Genomic DNA, 23,488 nt, shown 5'->3' with positions numbered 1-23,488 from the left:
ATTTCGGCAATAGTGTTCACAAGTGCTGCAAGTACGCCTGTTCAGGTAGCACAGAAACGGTGGGCATAAACTTGGACATACTTCAACTTTGTCTTGAGGCTTGGGACGGGTCTATGACCTTGCAAATAAAAATGTTTCCGCAGAATATTACTTTATACGCACTAAATGCAAGGCTTCGCAATGAGTGTCTTTATGCACGGAATCTACTTATTTCAGGTGCTTGGAAAAAACACATTGAAAGATGAATATTAATGACCAATGCAATACGAGTGTGTCAAGCCCGAAGCAGGAGTATTATTTAGACAATTACATGCGCAACTCATTGGTGTTATGATAACTGAAAGACCGCAACCCTATAGTTGCACCTTTACTCATTCTGGTCGCAAGCCAAATGATTGTATCCGTGAGATGTGCAAAGTGATTTAGAGAAATCGAGAATGCCTGGAGGTTACATGTGGTTTAGTGTTTGAAAAGCCTTGCTAGCGTACTGGACATGCTAAATATGTGTACTCGGAACAGATAATTTACATACCTGTCATGAGAACGCTATAGCTTATTGTTACAAATTATTATTTGTACTGCGCATAAGATAAAAACAGAGAAGCTCAACACCACTGTTCCACGCGCTATGGTCACATTTGTCTTCGTGCTTACGTTCGGCGCTGCAGAAATAATTAAATACAACTACTTCTATTTACTCTCAAGCTATGAATATATATGCTGGCCTGATTCCAGTGGCACTTAGCAGTAATAGGGAACATAGGACTAAGAACTGGCCTGAATATTCTCATAATTCGCTCAGTAAGAGCGCGTAAGCTTCGTTATCAAATACATGATATTATCTTTGTAAAATTTCACAGCACGTCATTACCTAGCAGCCGGGTGTTTCAGCCAGCACTAAAGAAATTCGACATGCTGCCTGTGGCGAATAGCACAATTCTAATTCGTGAGCTGGTCTACTCGAAGAGGCGGGCAAGGCTGATTCCCGATGGAAGCAAGGCTGATTCCCCGAATATCGGTACCAACAAATCGAGACTTATGAAACGCTGTCAGGGTAATTGAAGGAGTAACGCAAGTGCCGACTACAGCCCTTTAAATTTCCTTTCATCGCCGCAGAAGGTCGTCCAAGAGTATAGCTGTAGGTCGCTGGTAGCGCTTAAGAGTTAGAGCTCAAACCAAATTTTCCCGGGGCCAGAAGTGTCCTTTGAAGCTATGTTCTCAAACATGTTTGTCCAAAAAGCTGCATTCATTCCTTCCTAACCGAAAATTCAACTTGTGAATACAACAAGTGTAGTACACTGCTGAAGCAAACTACATATGTTGATCTAGAATGTAGTTTGACTGCGGATGTGCGTCGAGATGATTTTATTCTTTCTTGCAATCATCATCAATGCTTGCGTTCAACACAACACATTACTAAAGAGGTCAGTGCCTTCGCGTACTTGCCATTAGGCATAACTGCAATCAATTTGATGCGGAGCGATAGTTCCAAGTCCCGAAAGAAATCACCCCCTCCTTACCTAAACGAAAATACCGCTGGGCTTTCACTGCTTGATATATCTTTCGAGATGCGAATGTCGGCGGTAAAGCGATTGCCAAGGATGACACATAAGGCAGCAAAAAGAAGAGAAAAATGAAAAGAGAAAGGACGATCTTTACCGTGACTTCTTGAATAACTGGGCACAGAGGCTTCCAGGGGAGCTTAGTGGCGTCGATTGTCAGCTAAGTGTGCGAGATTGTTTCTCAGCTCTCCCTGACGTCTCCACCCTTTCGCACCTATGACCAGAAAGTTCTGTAATAGTGCAAAAAAGCAAGAAAGAAAATTTATAGTGTGAAGCCGTCGCCCACCAAATAAAGACTGGCACTGGATGAGGTTTGTTAAACAGATTACCGAATGAAGTGAGGCTTGGACGGTGCTGATTCGCGAATATCGCAATGACTAGATACTCTGTCTGCCTAAAAGCTAATAAAATAGTATGATGCAGAATGGCCGGGAGTCAAGTTTTGTTTTGGTAAAAGTGGCAGAGTATACGTGTTGCAGCCACAATTATGTTATTCTGTTAGACACGAGCCAGTTCTCTCAGCCGCCAATTACTTGTAACGTTTGATGCCAGTGTGTAGTTATACGATGAAGAAATTCATCTCAAATTCTTTGCATTTGCTTCACTAAAGAAAAATCAAAACTTAAGGTAATCGTTTCACCGACGATGCAGGTGTCAGGGTCAGTACATGAAAACTTCCTAACACAGCGGGAAAACTACTTACAAGAGCAGCCGTAAGGATCCTACAAGAGACCAGGATTCGTGAAATTTTCTCGGGTATCAACGCTGCTTTCGCACCAGCGTTCACGAAATGAAACAGTTGTCTTTGAAGCAGTGATCACCCAGTTACGCCTTTAAAAGCGTGTATCATTCGTTGTCGTCATAACATCCTTCATGTGTCCGTTGAGATGAGCTCCACATCACCGCTGCACCACATCGCCACAACGCCAGTTATGTTGGCGAGAGGGAACTTTCGCCAACACAGCTGACGTCAAAGCCTAGTGAGTCCAAATTGTAGACAAAAACGCTTTGTTCATTCGGCACTGTGGGTCCTTAGGCTTCGGAAACGTATATTGCAAGTGTGCACATTGGCTTGAAGAAAGTGCTGAAGCCCAACGGACACAAGCTCGGTGCAATGCCTCGCACACAACGCGAACAAAGTTCGCCTTTCCTGTGTGTTGCAACGAACACTTTGAATGCGGCATCGGGGATTGTCGACAAAGCGCTCGGGCTAATATCGCTTATTTAAAACAGCGGTAACAATTTGTTACTTCTTGCATCCACAGCCTGTTGGGTACCAACAGAACGTTCTTGTTTCTGAGCACAGTGGTGAATCACTGCCATCGTGAATAGACTATCCAGAGCTACTACTTTTTTGTCAACAACGAAGGGATGAAGACGAAAATTTTACCACAGCCACGGTGTCCTCGTGATATGCAGGGTGGTGCGAGTTCTTGGTCCACTCGCGCGATTGTAGGATTTGCGGTAGACCACTGTTTCTACAAAACCCCCTTATGGCTGACGTGCCAGCAGATTGAAGAAGACTTACATACCACTGCTTGCAGTCTCACAGGTAAACTGGAGGTCAACATGCACACTCTAAGAACAGTTACACACTTTTGCGTGTGTATTTGCCACACAACAATAATCGTCATCTGTCTTGCCCGGATTTCCTTCCTTTAACGCTGCGAGCCCGTTACTTCTAAGTCACGAACGGCATGCGCGTTATCAGCATGACCGAGAATTCTCGACAGGAAAGTAACGAGCGCAGTGTTTTCAAGAAAGGAAGTGCGGTCAAGACAGATGACGATTATTGTTGTGTGTCACATTTACACCCCAAAGGGTGTAAACGTTTTTCAGAGTGCAGCACATGCTAAAGTTAATACTTGAGTACAGGCCGCTACAACAACGAAAAACTATTCACTAACCATTGCTGGCGGAACAAAGCACGGTGAACACCAAGACAAACATGGTAGTGTCTTCAGTGAAGTAGTCGTGTACAAGAATACTTTTCCCAATTTAGTGAGGAGGAGGAGGAAGTAAGAATAAATGCAAAGACAGGGAGGTTAGCCAGTTCTCAGACCGGCTGGCTACCCTGATGCTGCCACTTTTAGTATGGAGGGCGTTCACTTTACTCTCCCCAGAACGCCCACGATTTTCGCCGTGCACATACTGGATGGAACAGGAAACAACAGTTTGTGTACACACATGTGTAGGCCATGGATAGGAACGGAGTGTTTGCTTCTTAACAATTTAAAGGACAAGAAGCAACAACTTTAAACATACACGTATGCAGTGAACAAGACTATTATTTTTTTTAAACATTTCCTTCGGAGGGGAGAGGGAGGGGTGGCAAAGGAGCACTCTGGGTCCGAAATGTTTATATGTGACGCCCTGGTTGGAGCCTATTTTCAATCTATGCCATCACTTGTACTATGCTTAGTCCACTAAACGAAACCACTGCGTAACCCACGTAGAAATCACTAGCCTCAAATGTTTTGTGCTGATGTCACAGAGACAAAAAAACTTCGCCTGCACTTTGAAAGCATAAAGTTCAACGTATTTGAAGGGTGCATATCAGCCCAAGCAAAAACCTGGGAAAATGCACTTCTTTTGGATTGTTTTTGCGAAGTTAGTGCACTTGACAGCGCGTTTCGCAAAAGGCTGCTGTCACTGAACAATGGACTCCAGCTGCTTAGATTATGCGCGCTCTATAAACAGTGAGGCAACACTGCAGGGCACACGAACTGAAAGATTAACAAGCAATAACGATGCAAGAAACTTAACAACATGCGAGACCCAATTAAGAAAACGACGTCAAAGATGTAGTAAGCAAGAGGAACCTACGCTTTCGTCTGACTGCTTCTTAATGAGACTGCATGGAACTCCTTTTTTGTGTCTTTGACAAAAGTTGTCACACTCTCGCCAAGTTCAGTCCAGTTATCGGGGAAAGACCTTAAGCAAAACAAATACTGGGCTGTATTACTCACCAGCAGATAGTTTTTCAATGCGACGAGATAATGCGCCCTAACTTGGTTGAAGGCTTTTTATTTATTCTTAAGAACATTCATCTTAAGCTAGCGAAGCTAAAGCAGGGTATTTGTTTAGTTCCTTTTAAACAAGCCGTCAAGGATACACTGCCTAACTCTGTGTGTTAAAAGCAGTTCGGACTCCTGATGAAGAGCTCGTTTATCTCGAGACAGGGCATTTAATTTTCTGCGTAAGCATTCTTTATACATAAAAAAAATCACTTTTCAACAATTTGCCCAGCATCGCTGGTATGTGCTAAAATAACATCGCGGTGTAAGTGGTGAAGCGACATACTTACTTGTCGGCCATATTTGTGCGTGTGAACGAAGAGTAAGCTAACATCGAGCCACTTGGATATTGGAAATCAGTCGTTCTGAAGCTGGTTTTTCTGATAACTAAAGACGCTTTCTATGCCTTAGTTTCTGCAGAAAGCACCCAAAAGTTATTTGATTATAAAGGCGATTCTGTAGGGCTACTGATTCAGTCGCAAAAATATTGCTACAGTGCCGCCAACCTCCCTTTTACCTGTTCACCTTGCGAATGCTCGCTCCAACGTCTATTCGTAAATCCTTGTCATCTATTGGGGGTTCTTTTCTGGGGATTTTTCTTTCGGTACCATAGGTTATTGATGAAGGGATGCTTTTTTCACATACTGTTCTTTTGAAACATTATCGTTGCGTCGCCATTGCTGACTTCAGAAGTCAAACAAGCTTTTAAACGGCGTATACTGTTGTGAAGCAATATGGAACTTTCATTAAGGCAATTTCAATATGCGTGTATGGTGCACACATAAATCACGCTCTTTTTTATGTATCAAAATGCAAAAAGTAAATATCAGCATTAAATAAGAAACGGCTAAACCTTGTGTCATCTTTTTTCCCCGTAAATGAGTGGCTGCCAACAACATTCTCACGTTTCAAACTGGTCTGCCAGAGTAAATGTACATATTTTTGTCTGACCTCCCTCTGAAATATCTCCAATTTGACGTTTCTCTTAACCCTTTCAGAAAATTTTCCATGCTTCAATGAATTGTTGCGAAAGAGCTCCCGCAGCTCGTTTTATTTCCAAGGTGCGGCGAGAGTTCCCTCCTCTGGTTAACTTTTTTTTTTTCACGAGAACGTACCCGCGATGCTCCTCATTTTTGAGAACCATCGTTTCGGAACCCCTCGAATTATTTGGCTGCAGCGCATGGTTCTAAACGCACTGTTCGCATGCCCTTTCACTATACCTGGCTCCAAGTGGCGCACCGCTGACGTCACGAGCCTGTGGCCTAAGTAGATGATAGATACGTTCAGCTTATTTTCTCGAATTTCACAACGTTCAGAAATAAGACCAATAGCGGTTCTAAAAAACACTTCTTTCACGAAACCGGAACTCTGAAATGCACGTGCAACAAAACGGTTATGGACTAATCCTTGAAGACAAGGTTACTTTGCTTCTTTATCACACAGCAGACTTCTTAAATCTACAGTGGATATTAAGGACTGCCTTGTGTATCACGTGTTTCATAGCACAACTTGTCAACGTTCTAAAACAGCCTAATATACCTGGTGCTATTTACCACTTTCTTTTAGATGCGAAAACGTGAACACCAACTGATACATTCGCGCGTGCGCGGTCCACACACACACAAGAAGAAAAAAACACCAGGACATGCTTTGAGGCACGAGTACAGATAATGGACATACACTTTTAAAGTCGGTTTTTAATAGAGGCTGTTATGTTAACAACGCGGAAAACCCATATACCACGATTAAACGCGGAAAACACCTTCATTTATATGGACAACGAAACCGCCTGCTTATATTATCAAATAATTTTTTCTATGCTAATAATGAAGCGTGACCTACTGTTTGTCGGGTTGGCGTAATGACGCGTCATCGTGAAATTTCACGTCACTCACTGTATTCGAAATTCACTTCACGGTTGCTTCTCGTTGTCTGTCTCGTCACAACATATCTTATCAAGTTATTTATATAGCGTCTGCTTTCCAGAGACCTGATAGAAGAATACAATAAAGCACTTTTGTACAGTTGCACTTCTGTCTAAAGTAATGCCCTGGTTAACCTGCACAGGTTCCCCATACACGTGCTTGTCCATCCGCTAATATTATGCAGAACCTCAAACAATGCTGCCTAATAATCTTCCTGAGAAATGCTTTCCATAACGCTAATTCCTGTTGTTCGTAAAATTTGCATACTTATAATAGGAACCATCATCCTCATCATTAGTTAACTGACTTGAATCTGCATCTCTGTTCATTGCTTCTAATCAGGTCTCCGTTTCGCGTAGGTAGAAATGTGGGGCTAAATTATGTTGTAGTTCTTCCACGCCTCGTGTGCGAAGAGCGTGTTAGTAATAAGCGCACGAAGGCAGCGTTCATGGCGTTAGTGTGCCCACTAATGTAGAGAGCGAGGGAAGGGAGCAAATTGTACCAGATCTGAAAGGCGTCTAGAACTTTGCGGTAAGAGTTTCGTTGCCCTAACAGGAATTAATGACGACAAAATCAGAGCAGCCGCGAATGCAGCAAACTGTCTGCTGCTATAAAGTGCGAGCTGAGACCCATGCAGTTTGTGCGCGCTTAACAAAAATCTGTGTGACTTCTGCCCTCGCCCACGTTGTGGTTCTTAGATGTGTCGTGCACGGTTTCTCCTAAACATTTCTTAGTCTTCATTAAAGAAAGAACAGTTAGCCGGCCTAAAGAAGCTGCACGCGTGCAATAAATTATAAATGCTAATTCAGCGGAAGAGATTAGTACGACATCGTTATGCAGTGAACGGGATATCGTCTGCACATGTCTCGCCTGTTAAAACGCGAAGCAGTGCTGCAACATTTCCCGAGCAGGCGGTGCGTAGACGACGTGCATTCCAAGTATTTACGACAGAATATTTTGTGAAGCGCTCAAAATTAGCGCTACGTTATGCGAATTACAACAAGCTCAGCCAGCACCCACGGTGTCTGTAGCGAATGTAATCTAACAAAAGAATAGCTTATCGAGAGGACTAGCTTCACCAGTAACCGCTGAAGGCTACAGCGTCAGGTTGTGTAAACTAACTCTTCTCTTTTAGTGAGGCTACAGCAGTCAAGCGATGCGGACAGGAAAGAACGACACGGATGGTGCGCTTAGTTCCACAAGAATCTGACTAATAAACTATATTTCACAAACATCGACTTATCAAACCCACTCTCCCAAAAGTTTTAACTCCTAACTTTTGCGCGTATCGCGATGCAAATGCGAGAAGTTGGAACCACGCAGGAAAAGGGGTTGCCGCGCTTCGACTAGGGAAGTTAATGCAAACGTCTTGCAATCTAAGCCAAACTTCTAGCGAAGTTTTATTTTACCAGTGGTTTACAACTACAGCCTAGCAAACACTGTGCATGAGCTTAAAAACGACCTTCACAATAAACACGGCCAGGTCACAGGATGTCAGTCAAGTTTACGCAGTTCAAGCTTTATGAGCGCGGAGTGACTTGGACTGCATACAGGCGCCCGCGCATATAGCTAGTTAGTTAGTCTGTTAGACAGTCAGTTGATTTGTTGGTTAGTTAGTTAGATCACGTTTGTTAGCGAAAAAGCGTCTTACGCTCTGCTGCGCCAGCCAAAATGTGCTAGAACATCGATTGTAAAAGTATCAAAGCGGGTTGCATGGAAAAAGTTGAGCAAGTCGGTCAATGGCACCAGTGGATCATATCCTAGCATTAAAGCGGGATCTAATGAAAACGGAATATTTACGTGGAAATATACGATAATCATAGAATATTTCAGCCAACACTGACTATTACAAAATTTGCAGCTGTGCTTCTCGCACGATCGAAACGTAACTACAAATATATATGTGCATGTATGACAATTGAAGAGCCCCTGAAGTGGGTGTTTACAAGATAGTTGGACAGGCAGACAATGAAGAAGCACGTGTAACCTAGAATGAAAGAATGACATTCGAATTTACGTGTCCTCCGCTTGGTGCGGTTACCAGGTCAGCCCTTGTAAATTAATTTGCCAGTCATGTCTGTCGTGCCGACTATCACCGCGGCGAGCTTTAGAAAATTTTCTCCTTCATTATTCTCTGTAAAACAGTCATTCCAAATATTGGACCTTCATCATTCGCTTTTCCTTAGCACAATTAGTTGGGTTCTTCAGGTCAATTGAAAATCGCCCCTCCCCGCGAAAAAAGAACAAGCCGTGTTCCACCATTATATTTAATTTGCACGGACTTTGTCTGACACTGTCCTCTCTATGCGATACCTGCAAAGACCCTGGAGCCATTGCTTATAATTTATTAAATTTTCGTTTACACACAAGCCAGTGAGAAATTGTGTTTCGAAATTGTGCCCATTGCTGTAAATACTCCAAGCATTCTCTCCTTGGGGAGCATATACAATGGGTTTTATCCAAGAAACATATGCATGGCCGTCGGCGAATTTGTTTGCGACATAAGCAGAATACCTGGTTAACGTATTGAGTCATTTGATATTTTACAAATTTTTTGTTGATACTGAATACAATTCATAACGTTATTATCTGCTAATCTTTCATAAAGCACACGTTTTCCTCCTAGGAGAAAAAAATCTGTCTCTAAAATGACTTTGTCTGCTCTATTTCCTTGTAGAATTTCAACTTTAACCTGACATATACTTTTAATCCGAAGTTTTCTCTCCCCCGGTTCGTCTACCCGCTGGATTCTTGGTCAAACGCATCTAGTGTGCACGTGCCAGAATACAGGCAGCAAGGAAGCAAGCATTCACAGCCACACGACGTCTGGCGTAATACATCACACAGGTTATCTAAATAGATTTCATTAATCTGCCATGGCTGCCGACACCTCCGCTCAACATGCATAAGTACAAGGGAGCGCCAGAAGAAGACCCCGTTGACATGGGGCTGTCTTCTGAGAACGAAGAATTATGGACGCAGCGTGATGGGGGAGGGGGGAGGGGTGAATCACTTGAACAAATAATCGAAAGGGAAACGTTAAGAATACCTGAAAGCTATTCCGCAGCAACAAATCATTTGATGACATCAAGCGGGGAATGTAGAACTGCTTTGCGACGAGAATATAGTTTCCTTCCGGCTCCTTATTGACTACCTGCTGAGAGGAGGACAGGCCATAAAGGAGTACTTCGACGTGAAGATACTCGATGGCTTGGCCGCAGTGCACAAGTGCCAAATTATCTCGCTGACGGATTTCCTCCTCACGTGGGAATACCACTAGGAGGACTGCCTTTCACCTCACTATTCGAGCGGTTCCCCGGTGCCCAGAAGGTCGAGACTTCCATAAAATGGTTCTGAAGATTGTGCCTTCAGCGAACTCTCAGTAGAATGTCAAGAGCTCTGCGTCTGTGCATCAGAGCACAGTAGTTTTCTACAAAACGAATGTAGATATTGCTCAGCTGCTTGTTTACTACTACCATTTCACTGGCACAATGAATGTCTGCAGGGGTAGCATGTCTGCTCTTCAGACACAGGAGGATTACGTCTCTGTGGAAGTCTTTTGTTTTCCATTCAAACGTAGGGTAGTCTGGCATTGCTGAGCCTTGGACTTAACAAACAGCAAATACGTGGGATTTCTGTATGAGGCCACCGGCAGACTACTATCTTTTCGCCCAGCCTTCCAGCTGTCGCATTTGCTAAGAATGGAGCAACGTTTACCTCTTTCATTATTTATTCAAGTAATGCGTGTCGAGCACGCGACAAGGCTTTCAACGCTTCATTACCTGCCCACTCAGCCGCAAGAGCCATCCGAAAGGCCATCCCCACTTGCGACGCCACATGGACGTCGTCTTGAGAAACGGCGAACTCGTTTGCTACTTTACCGCTTGCGCTCCGACATATGCAACCTTCACCATGGTTTCAGATTTTATTATTATATGTTACGCATATGTTGAAGAAAAAGTCGTTTTCTAATTAGGCCGAGCGTTGGTTATTGGGCAAACAAAAATAGAACGTAGCGGGAGTGAACAGTTACGCATGAGTCATTTCTCAATGGCAATTTCAGTGTCTATGCAGGAAAAAACATTTCCGGGGACCTCTTGCCCACTGATCGTACTTTCCGTGTACAAGAGAAAGTTCCAAATCCGCTGGAGAGAAAGGACCTAGTAAGTGGAACTCAAACAACTCGGCGGCTTTCAGCTCATCGTTTCTAGACTGTTAGACTATACTTTTAGCTTATCCCACTTCTATACAGTTGGCCAGGAGGGTTGGATGGACACAGAAAGAAAACCCATTTACTCTTTCCCGATTGCATAGCCTGCGCACTCAAATTGACCCGAGTCGAATGCTCGTAGAGCGGGGCATATTTCTAAGAATAATATAGCAAGCATATACAAACAAACACCACATGTACCTGGACAGAAATATAGACAGCCGCCCATTAGCATCATGCGTGAAAACCAGCTCACTTATCAAGAAACGTTGGAGGGCGCTTGAACTAGCTGACGTCAATGAAAGACAATGTCTTCCTGAGCCAGCTGAGGGTGAGAAGGCAGTGTATGTACTAAGTAATTTTTTCGAGAGCCATGCTGCTGCGGCAACGTTTGACCGACGTAAACTAGAGGTTAAATCGCCTTTCCAATTTTTGTGTATTCAGTCATCACCATCATCATCACATACTCAGAGCCCACAGTTGTACACGTGCAGTGGCAAATATACCGGTCGTCGCGCGTAACTTGACCCAAACATTAAAAATACGCAAATGCCACGTAGCTGGACACAACTAAGGTAATGTTATTTGCCGTCGCTTGCAGATACTCAGATTTCTTTCATTCCGCCTAGTTAGATAATTAATCTTAATTATTCAACTTCCCAATTGTTATAGTTCGATGAAAAGTGTTAATGAGAAAATTGTAGACCAACATGAAAAGTTCCTGATGGTGCTTTCTGTTGCTCTAAACGAGTAACATAAGTGTTTTTTCCGAACGAGAAAGAAGACCGCAAATACAGACAAAATTGCCGCGCGACTGGCCGCTCGAGGCACTTTGTGTGTACTCGCTGGCTACTTTCACGCTCGGAAAAACACTTTTATGTTGCACATAAAGACAGGAAAGAAAACAACAGAAGGCTGCCGCCGCGGGGTGAAAATAAAGAGCACGAAAAGAAAGACAACGAGAAGCAAATTTACTTTAAACCACTTTTCTGCAGCTGTCTAATGAATAAACCATTTCTTCATTCAGAACCGAGCCTACATAAAAACATTTTCACCCAGAAATCGGTCAAAAAACGTCAAACTCTTTGTAAGTGCGAATGCAGCCAGTGCAAAAGTCTCTCTAGCCTGGACAGTATTGCCCGTGCCATATGAAATATAGCATATTTGTTGTGATTTGCGCATTAAATACGCTCTGAGTCTTTCTAATAAAAAAAATAGAAACAAAGGCGTTAGTCTAGGGTTGCACATAAAAACCTTACGTCCAGCAGGACTTCTCCTTAAGCGAGGCTAAATAATTACGTTGATCGTAGTGTAACCCGAATGTATACAAAGCACGATGCCGTGCATATAAAGAAAAACAGATGAAAATAAAGTCTGTGCCGCTTTAACATTTCAGTGTTGTTCTTTCTTTTCTATTCCATCATATCATGGTAACCTTTTACAGCGAAGCTCTATATAGCTACCCTCTAATGGCGGTCGATGTACATCCGTCTACGCATCACGTCGACACGAAAACATTTTCGTCTCCGAATTCTCGCGCAAGCTCTGTAGCTCTCAATCTACGTAGGTATCCCCGAAAAAATCATACTGAAATTGGTCGATAAGACAACTCTATCATTACGACGAGTTTCATTTACTTGTCATAATTAGTTCACAATGAAGTTGTAAGCGTTACGGAATTCCCGTCTGCTGTCAATATATGGCCGTCTATGCATGGAGTACGGTCACAGAAAACGGCTGTAACTCTTGTTTTATCGAAACTATCCCGAAACGAATCATACTGAAACTGGCCGCTAAGAACAGCAGCAGATGTGTTGGTGAAAAAACCCGCAGGCTTCCTCGGGCTCCTTTGAGTCCGCGTGGCGGTCATATTTCCACCATTCCGAAAATTGTTTCCTTCGCCTAAGCAAGAGTCGATTTTTTATCTCCATCGTGTTGCATTTTGAGAACACAAATTGACCTTGTCATGGCATGTACAACAGACCAATGTTGGTCCACACATTTACCCTTTTCTCGCAACTAAACAATATTTTGACGCATTGTATCAGGTTAAGTTTTTTGGGAGAAACATTTTCGTGTTTCGTTTGATAATTGCTCATTCAATATGAAGCGAAAGTAAAGCAATATAATAAAGCAAGACATATCACACCAATATATTATAATAAAGCAAGATAAAGGGTGCATTATTGACCCATAAGCCTCACTATGTTTACGACGTCCATCGCACGCAGCCAGTAAATCATTTCAGAAACATGTGGGTGTAAATAAATTGAATCGGTACAGGACGTGTTTTCTTGAATTGAAACCTTCAACATTACCTTCGCATGTCACTCGTCCTATAACAATGTACTTTTTTTTTAGCAAGTGTACAATTCGATACGTCTTAGAGGAACAAATAGACAGAACGCAGGGATGGCAAACAAAACACCGTCTGGTTGGGTAAGTCATGCTGCCAAAGCAGAACACGCTATAAAAAGAATAAACAAACCGCCATGCGCGTCTCTACACATAGCCAACATTTTATATATATATATATATATATATATATATATAGAGAGAGAGAGAGAGAGAGAGAGAGAGAGAAGGTTCATCTGAGCACGTGTGCGAATAGAGCCACGCTGTCAATGCCGCTCCCAGTCCTCACAAAGTGCACGAGTTCTTTAACTACCTTCTGGGCCGATGATTAGTGAAGACGGTGTTGCACTAGCGTCCGTATACGGGCAATGGGCGATCGTCTAGTCGCCACAATGCAGTGAACACTGATCGCCTTCGTTTGTCCAATTGACACCAGTGTCCCAATACGTGGTCTATATTCCTCTTGTAGGCGCCAACATCTCATACGACGAAGTATACTACTAAACATGCTAAGGTTGTGCCCCTGTGCAGTTTATCATGGACAGGTAATGAATTAGCCGTCAATTCATGGCGGGCAGAAGGATTTCATTTTCTCTCGTGCATTTATTTGACGACTCAGAGTACACCAGTGTGCACGTTTTCTGTGCCCTCCAGAAGGTTAATGAAACGGGAGGGGCGGGGGGGGCGGGGGGGGGGCGGAGGAGGAGGGCGCTTTATTTTAACTTACACCCGGCCACAAAGTAGTACGGACCATGAAATCTGAGAAAAGCTTAACATCTCCCCAGCATCACAACGCAACCTTGTATTTGTATTTCTCGCCTGGGCTAGACTACGCTACCGTTGTCGTATACAGTTCTACTGGCTACTGCTACAAGCTACTCGTGTCTTGAACCTTTTTAGCGATCCCCTGGTCCGTGAACTTTTGTGGCTGTGTGTACAAGTTGATATGAACTTTCATTAACATGTTCTGCTTTCCGGCCATTAAAATGAGGTAACCGTATAGAAAGAAAACTCCGTCATTAAAAGCAAGTGAGGAAAGCTGGCGTTGAATACTATGCCTGCTTAATGCGCTTGTCTTGCTCGCTAATGATCATTCATCTGAAGTTCTGTGAGCGGCATTAAGACTCACAGCAGCCTTCGATAGCAACGCATATGTGATATATTCAAGAATACCTTTGCTCTTGTTTCTTTTGTCAGAAAAGTATTCTACATGCTCATAAAACGGATGGTCTCATGAACATAGCGTTCCAATCGATATGTCTGCCGGGGACCGCAGGTCCATTTCAGGGAAAGGCAAATGAAAAATGAAAAGCAAATTGAATTGGAATACATTGAGAAAACTGCATTAAATAGCATTCAAAGAGCGTTGGTACTGTGGGGCTCTTACGCATCGGCGAAGTAATGCCATTAGTGAGCATTCCCAAGGTGAGACGGTTATGAATGCAGTGAACAAAACGACAGAAGTTCCACGACAGTGAATTCTTGTGCTAACTACAGCACTTTAGAAAATGTCCGCTTTACACCGTTGGTTGTACGACTGGTACGAATGCCTCAATTAATGAAGGAGGCTCATCTGCCAACAGTAAGTACCCTACGAATCTTAACTGCCTTGTCATCTAGTGCCGTACTCCAATTTTCACTGCTCGAAAAACATGGGTGCAAGATGAGAATGCGCAGTGGCATCGGGCCTTATTATTAATAGATTCTAGAAACCAACGTGGCCATCAAATGCGGATGGCCACTCTTTTTAGGGTGTTTCTGAGTCTTGAGAGATTATTAAAGGTAACGAAGCGAAAGGATCATTGAAAGACAGACTAATTAAGGCAAATGAAACAATGCAAGTATGGTAGGTATATGCAGTGTAAAATGGAAATTCGTTTTTTGAGAAGCAGGCGCAGACGTGGTACGGATGTGCGTCAGTTTAAACTATTTTCTATCTTGCACATGAGCTCTTTCATGACTGGAAACAGCCCCGAAGAGACCTGTGATTTTCTTGCTACACTTCTTCGCAATACTGCGTACTGAAAGTAGGGCACTCGGGCGATTAAAGCTGGCTGAAAATCTCGCACGATCGTAACCAAAATATATTCCACGAAACTGCCGCTCTTAACACCAATAGGCCATTTGGGGATATTGGCAATACTCGCCTGTGAATTTTCGTTTTCTGCACGTTCATTTCGAAGCCTCCACATCGCTTAGCAAGGCCGGCTCCATAACTTGAACCAACTCAACCATTAAGAAGGCAATAACAATGGAGGTTACAAATGTGCCTTCTCGGTTCCTAATTATTCCCACTATGAAACTTCAGGACTTTAACGACTCCTATAGCAGTTACTTTGTGCATGTCGTTAATAAAGTATTTGTCGGCGTACAATTTTGAAACATGCGGCTAAATGATTATGGGGTATATAGGTAATTCATTTTCAAGTGTTATGTGCACGTAAACATTGGCTGCGCGCCAGTTGTAGTTGTTTTTCGTAATGCTCAAGACAAGCTGCTTGTGCTACCGACATATTCAGCGTAAGGAAAAAGAGAAATAAAAATGCAATTAGTGCCGTGAACACAGCTCTGCGGTGGCATTTGGAGCTGGTACATTTATATATATATATATATATGTTTCAGTTCGGCGTTTCCTATTGTACGTAATCGAGAAGAACGTTAAAGATCTATCTCTTAGGGCATCTCGAAGCAGTCGTGATTTTTTCAAACTAACGGTCTCAGTTGCTAATACAGACTTCATTCTTACGCTGAGAAAATTTCCAAAGAACATTGAGCGGATGTCATTTCTAACAGTTTCTTAGCGCAATAGTTCAATGGGTGACAGAACGGCTGGCTGATGTTATTTCTAGCCAAGGGGTAAGAAATGTAAATTTCCTTGTTCATCTAAGTTCTGTTGAGAATCGCTCAGCACGACTTTGAGTCTGTACTGTGGTCTTGAAAGTAGGCCGTACCGAAGCGCTGCAAATATCAAGCTTAAAAAGGTGGCAGCTTTATATTTTCCAATATGCGATTCTTTACGCAGCTATGCTTGCGGTATTCACAGCGTGTGTCTCATAACATGCGGACGAGCCCGAGCAGTCGTCAGTCTTGAAGAGAGTTTACAACTACCCAAGCTTCACGTGATTAGAAACAGGATAAGCGAACTTTGAGTACATAATAAAGTTATCGGGTCTCTTGTTACACTTTCTGTTTCTTAGACTATTTTCACTCTCCGGCCCATGTGCTTGTTCATTACATACCTTTCCTAGTGTGTAAGCAGCTGAATAACCTCATGCAAGTGTAATGAGGAAAAAAATTGGCTGAGGTTTAACTCTTGTAAATTTAATTATTACGAGTAAAATGCCTGTTTGGTTCGATTTTGCAAAGACTATGCACACCGCGTTCCATTAAAGTTAGGCCACAGCCTTTCACACACCTTACACTCGCTCCCGAACAGGTTGTCCGTGAAGTAGCAGTGAAACCTGGCCGTCGCAGTGGGTTTTGCTGCCAGCAGAAGGGTGTGGTTCGTCAGTTGTTTATTGTGGGTACCGTTGCTTGCGTCCACGGCGTCGTCTCCTTCTCCTTGTTGTTCGTGTTGCTGGACGACGGCGGCGGTTGCAGTAGCTTGGATCTTGACACTCTTGCGTGCTTGGTGAGCTTCTCTATAACGTGCTAATCTGTCTTCCCTTTGCTCCGGTGCTTCAGCAGGCAACTTCGGCTTTGCTTGAGATTTCGCAGCCTGCCGTCTGGCTGTATCTGCTGGATGATTTGGTTCAGTCTGTCGCTTTCGCTGAAGCGCACGCACAGACCGCCCAGCCGGCGCTCCACCCATGGCGAGACCGAGCGGCCAAACACAGGTGCTGAAGCCCTGAAACGCGTGTTTATAGCCCGACGTTATCGGCGCGCGGGCGAGCGTCGCTCGACGCCGGGCGCGTCGGAGCGCATTGCGCGAACGCGTCGAACCATCGGTCAGTTACAGGCGCTGTTGTGCTCGCCAACGTGACGTAACGTGCGAGCGCGCTCACGCTACGTCGGACTATATTTAGCCCTTTAACCCTCGCCTAGTCACTTTGTAGCGCAGCAGCGAAGCTCCGGGCGTGCGCAGCTGTGACACCTCTCTGCAGCGGATCACGTGCCGTGACGTAACACCTGCCGCACTTGCGCTCCGGCGTCTCAAGGTCATTGCAACGCAATGAATGACCTTGCCAGACATGGCGTAGTAGAGCTTTCGCTCTAAAGCTCGCGTGGGAATGTCGCATGCGTGTGAGTAACGTCCTTAAGTGTGAGGTTTATTTACAGGCAAGTTTACAAATTTAGTTACATTTAAGGTCTAAAAACAAATGGTTTGCTGGAAAGTGGGCAGCATTTCAGCTAGATTGGACAAGCGAGCTGTATTTTTATTGAATATTCTTTCTCGCATACGCTGATTCATTTCCTGACATAAAAGGCACAAGCATTCAGCGAGACAAACAGCAATCGTAAGCTTTCAGTAGCATGTTTTGGAGAGTGTTCAAATAACTTTTACAATTATCACGCTGACACCCAGAATTAGTGGGGAGTTTTTTTTTAATAAGGTAGAGAATAACTGCATGAACCTTTTGGCTGTTTTTTCTTACTGCGTATTGTAATTGCCCTCCTGTATCGAATAATACCTCCCAACTTGTAGCCCATGCTCGACACTATCTAAATGACTCCTGACGCGAGCGTGCCCGCGACGCTTAATGTATCTCTTTTGGCGCATTCATGACCGGCCAGGAGTCATGACAGAGTTTATGCCAGGCTTCGCAGTGAGCGTCATGGGCACGTTCATGCCAGAGGAGTCATTTAGAGATTGTCAAGCATGGGCTTCAAGTTCAGATGCATTTCTGCACACAGGAGCTAATTGCGCTATCAATTTTTGTATACTCCACGAGCGTTTGCACTATCACCACCAAGGTGGTTTAATATAATTTTAAATTATAACTTTTGGACGAGAACCGAGGACATAGTAAGTTTGGATAGCAGAAGTAAGAAATGGCAAAAGCAGCAGATGAATTCTGTACTGAACTCTAAATAGCCGCAACAACTTCGTATGCCCGATATGAATAATTGACAAACAGGATACAAATATTTTATATGTAACTAGCGATGACGCAGAAGGGCTTTGCAAGTTATCTTCATCGGGAAAGTGGCACGGGAAAATGCAATAGCAGAGAAAGGCTTTGCAAGTTATGTTCATCGGGAAAGTGGCACGAGAAGAAGGAATAGCAGACAATATGATGAATCATAGCAGGTATACTTATACATTAAAACCTTGAGGCCTTTTATAAACATTGCCTTAAGACTTCAAGGATGCCAGAGACTTGGAAGAATGCTAACATCTGAAATATCTAAAAGAAAGCGACGTTAAAAATTTCGGCATTGTAAAATATATTTACCAATGATATCAGGGGAATGGTTGACTTCAATCAAACCAGAGAAGGGGCTGGATTTAGAAAGGAATATTCAACAGTGAAACGCATTCGCGTTACTAATCGGTTGATGTTTGAGAAACTTGTGGAGTATAACCAACCCCTCTCTATATTATTAGGATAATAATACTGTAGTAACAGAAAAATACGAGTGAATGTCCATCAGAATACCTAAGTCGCAACTCCTTCCTGTTTTTTTGTTGTTGTTCCCCACTCACTGTGCAGCGCAGTGAATTTTATCTTTACATTCGGCTACATTCCCGGCGTGACTTGCTGCCTCACACGCAAGCACTTTGCTTCGGGTTTCAACAAAGACGGCTCTGCCGGGCGCCACCGGCCATTGCGAGACAGACGCTGGTGTCGTACGCGACTACGTTTCTGTAGGTGGGGGAATTAAGCCAGAACTCTTGAACACAGAATCGCAGTGACTAACCGTCACTCGGAGTAGGACCCGGTCACACAGCGTCGGGGTTGTCTGCAAGGTATCCATGGTAACAAAGGATGTCAGCTTTCGTGTTAATGCGGTACGTAATTTGCGCTTTCGCAGCGTTGCAGCTGAAGAACCAGGGCTTCCCGATGAGCTCGAATAATGCGAACTCGACCGCATGCAGTGTGCAGCAGAGTTATTCATTAGCGAAGGTGAAGCAGAGGGCGATCAATGGTTGGTCGGGTGGAGGTGACGGGCTCCCACAACGAGGACCTGAGGAGCCGCTGGGGCTCAGCCACGGAAGCTGAAACAGTGCAGCCAACAATGGCAAAAGCCAATCTGGCAGTCTGCCACATGCTTCCCACGTTCCGAAGGAATGGTGAACGTAGAGACCACGTTTCCGACTGCTCAGAAGTGGCTCCGGGGTCTTGCAGGGAAGTAAACGGGGTGTGGGATACTGACGCACAGCCCGGGGCACGCAGCGGCTACAGACGCAGGGTATTGTGATTCACACTTTATGCCGAGCTTAAGAATACAAAAATATGTGCGTCGACGTAGCCATAATAATAACGTTCCTGTTAAGTCCACGCAGATAGGCAATTGTACACTGTTTTGTGCGAAGAAAGTTGTAATGGCGAATGCAGTGTGAAAATTTACGCACACGAAGAGCCACAGAGAAGGACAAGACAAGTGCACCACTAAGAACTGATTTTTTTAGCACAACAACCCACAAACATGTCCCAACTTGCCACCTTTCGATTTCTAAGAAAGAGGAGAAAATATTGGTGAACACGTACCGCGTGTCCCAGCCAACGCTAGCCAAGCTGCTAGTCGAACGTATCACAGCAGAGCTACACTGGAGGTGCGCAGAATATTTGGTGGCTAGGTGGAGAACGGGCTCACATTATTAGTGTTCTTCATTATTTACCCAGTAGCCTATAATGATTAGCTACCTATAGGAATGATTAAGTTTAAGGCCAACGTGCCAGTATGAGTTTTATGGAACCCAATAGAATGAATTACGTTCATTTATTTACAACGAAGCTGTTAACCTCTGGTTGGTCGAGACTTTTTGTGTCCATCAGCAAAAAAAAAAAAAGAAAGGAAAGAAAAGCGCAGATCCCCTTTGGAATCAGGTATACAACACACCACTCAGTATTTATTTCAAAAAAGAAAAGCACAATACAAACGTCAAAACCGCATGTTGGATGATAAGGCGCCTCTGAACAATACGAATCACGTTTCCTTCTCCCTGCGTATAGTTTCCCGGTAAACAATACGGTTCCATAAGCTACTCCGGTAGGAAAGGGGCAACAGCAGCATACGAATCAGTGAGTGACGTCACCAAACTTCATATATAGAAGGGAGACCTCCTAGCAACTCGTTCAGTTCATTGCAAGATCGCTATGCGCGTACCACGCAAGGTTTAGACTCCCGAAGAGCAGCGTGAATACGATGAGCGTCGATGAGTGCGAAATCGTAATGCTCAACGACGGTGCGGTGCTAAGACTAGGCAGAAAAATAGGCCATTTCATATCGCCATGAACGACATTTGAGTGGTTTTCTAACAGCTTCGCTGGCCATTCGCTTTCGCATGGTCGGGATGGTGAGTCAATATTTTTCAGTACACTATGTTAACTGATGATTATTTTTTATTTTTTTTGTTTGAAAGCTAGCAACCAAAACTTGAAAAACAAGAGACAGAGAAGATGCCGGCGCAATAAGCTTGTTTGTTATAGCAGCGTTGATGTCAAACATACTGCGAACTAAACGTGTTCATCTTGTACTGCACGTGAACTCTACCGATGCACGTGATTTATTTCGCAAGCCAAGGAAAGCCGCTGAAACGCCCGAACCAAAGAGTCTTGTCAGCGGGAACCATGAGTCCGCGAGGTCTCGTAGTCACTTCAAAAGAATCAGATTGTAAGATTAATGATGGTGAGTTACACGTGTATACAAACTCACGAACTGAACAATGCTGGAGCACTAATTAAATCGAGAACAAACTGAGATTTCCAAATTAAAGGTGTGCTTCTGAAACGCAAAATTATATAAACTAATTTGCAAATTTAAAATCGACTGAAGGTTTAAATCTCGTTATAATTCGCTCCCTTACACGATTTACACCTAAGACGGCATCAGAGTGTGAGTTATAAACTAACTTACACCTTTATTCACTCTTAAGGGTATAAATTATTTGCCAGTGTACTGCTGTGCCAGATAGCTTTTAATTGTGGAATCTTACATGTTCACTGTTTGAAAAAAGAAATATGGCGGCTATATAGGTCTTGTCAACCTCCCGAGGAACGACGATTTCCTTTTTCAGTTTACTCTTCTACCCACAAAGAATACGCGACATGCTGGGATCCAAGGTGCCTATGCAGTTAGACTTTCATACCAAGCGTGCGATGGTTTTGGGGTAACCGACAATTAGAGCTCACTGATCAGAGAACAACCACTGAAGTTGCAAGTTTCTCTACAGATAAGAACGCATACCACACACTCTTTCACTCGAAATCACATAATTTGCATGGTAAAAGACATTTTGTCAAAACCTTCTACGTGCTATGTTGTCACTTAAGGCATTGTAAACCCTAAATTATCTTGACCGACGGCGGCGCCACAATGAAAACTTGAGCAGTAAATCGATCAGTGTGTGAATCAATCAGTTTTTATCTCCTATTTCTAGACAACTGAAGGCGGCAACCGAAAAGCAGTGTTGCTGCATCCCGTCGCAAATCCCTCTGCTGGACTTGTAAAAACTGTTCCGATCGTACACTGGGTAAAGACATACCACTGCAAAGTCGCAATAGTTGCTGCAATTGTTGCGCCCCTGGAATCAACATAGCTTATTCGTTTTTCATGCGTGTATATTACAACTGGCTGTAGCAACCGTAGCCTGTCGGGTAAACAAATAAAAAACGGGGGTGGCGTGGGGTCCAGGAGGTGGAACCGAGAAGATCTAACGCGCATGATGTATAATACACGCAACGAACGCTGTATCATCAGTGAAACTCATGCGTGGATGAGTTAAGAGGGTTAAAAGCTCACGTATATGAAAAATCATCCATAGGCAAGAAGTAGCGAAATGAATCGAAAAAAAAAGACGCAGTTTAGCCCGAAAGACGAAGCATCGATTACTACAGCAAATTAGCAGACAGCCATACGAAGTAAGCATAGTAACCTTATCGGCCGTATCAACCTGTAAACATTCGCTTGCTAAATGAATTAATAAGCCTGGTGTCAGCGCGAACAGGAAACATGAACACAAACACTTGATGACCGCGGACACTCGCTGTCAAAACGCTGGCGTGAGGGAACGCGGCAGCAGCAGCGAGCGATGTGACTTTCATGCTCTGTTTCGCTTCAACGCGAAGCGAGCGCCGAGGACACACAGCAAGCACAAAGCTACGAGCCGCCAACGTGCCTGGACTCTGCTCCCAGCGCAGATGGCTCTCAAGACATGGCAACGCGACCGCGCACATCCGCCACATGCGAAGTTGCAGCTGGAATAGAACGCGACCCCCCTCTCCCTCCCGGTGCCACGCAACGTTGGGTGCCTCGCGCGAGAAAGAACACGGCTCGCTTCATCTTCGCATTTGTCTCTTTCGCAAGGGCGTGATTGAGCCGCAATCGTCAGCTCTCCTCGCACGCTTTCACTCGCACATACAGAGTAGGGCGCGCACGGCGACGATGTTATCTCCCTTGGACTTCATATGAAACCTCTCGGCGACGCCGACAACAGAAATACTCTCATAGTGTTCATATAATCGCTATCTCAAAAAATCTCAAATACTGGAGTGTGGAAGGTCTAATTTATTCGAGGAACACGAGAGAATGAGTGTCGCATTGAGCGAGTAGCACGGCTGTGTGCATTCGCGCCTCTAAGCAGTACCAGTACAGCTTCAGCTCTGGTGAAATTTCCTTGAACACTCACATCAGAATAGAACACGAAAAGATACTCCGAATCGGCGCGAAGCCGACTTCACTATGCTGGAACCTTCGGTACTATTTTTTGCCGGGAGAACGTGACTCCGAATACGAAGTGGAATGCATTTTAGAGCACCCAAACTTACCGAGGCGCCACGTGGAGTGTCGCGTGGGAAATCAGTTTATATCGATGTGAAAGCGCCGGAATAAATGGAAAGAAGACGTGAGAATTCGTTGAGCACGCGCAACCGGAGCAGTTTGTTCAATGCTTTAGGAGCGCCCTGCATGCAGCGACAAAGCGCTTCTATTTTGGGGAAATTGCACTTTGAGTGGAACGGGTGAAACAAAGTTCATCGATAAAAATATACTGCGCAGCCTTTCCAATGAAACGCTGGAAGAAACCTGCCATGCTTGAAATCGTGGCATACCTCACGGTAGTTCTAACGTGCTGAGCTGTGGATCAGATAGGATATCAGATATGGTAAACATGAGATTTTCTAAAACTGCAACAACTTTTTTATTCACATTGTATAAGGACAAACACAGGTAATGAACCTCGTCGTTTCTATCTTGAAATGAACATAACATGAAATGCTAACCTTTGGTAGTTCAAGCTACTGATTTTGCAATAAT

The 23,488-nt window shown here is 44.0% G+C and overlaps 1 long non-coding RNA gene across 4 annotated transcripts in view; it reads right to left on the bottom strand.

Annotated features, from left to right (window-relative positions):
• Positions 1-23,488, bottom strand: part of LOC140214265 (uncharacterized) — a 193,684-nt gene that overhangs the window by 12,327 nt on the left and 157,869 nt on the right. For 3 of the 4 annotated variants that reach the window (XR_011891240.1, XR_011891237.1, XR_011891238.1), the window contains exon 4: positions 1,660-1,792. The exons of the other annotated variant lie outside the window; for it this stretch is intronic. This is a non-coding gene — a long non-coding RNA (uncharacterized lncRNA). The remainder of the gene's footprint in view (positions 1-1,659; positions 1,793-23,488) is intronic. 4 annotated transcript variants of the gene reach the window in all.

The sequence above is a fragment of the Dermacentor andersoni genome, chromosome 11 (genome assembly GCF_023375885.2).
Source record: "Dermacentor andersoni chromosome 11, qqDerAnde1_hic_scaffold, whole genome shotgun sequence".
NCBI lineage: Eukaryota > Metazoa > Arthropoda > Arachnida > Ixodida > Ixodidae > Dermacentor > Dermacentor andersoni.
Note: the sequence above shows the minus strand (reverse complement) of the source record. Positions and strands in the feature narration are given on the sequence as shown.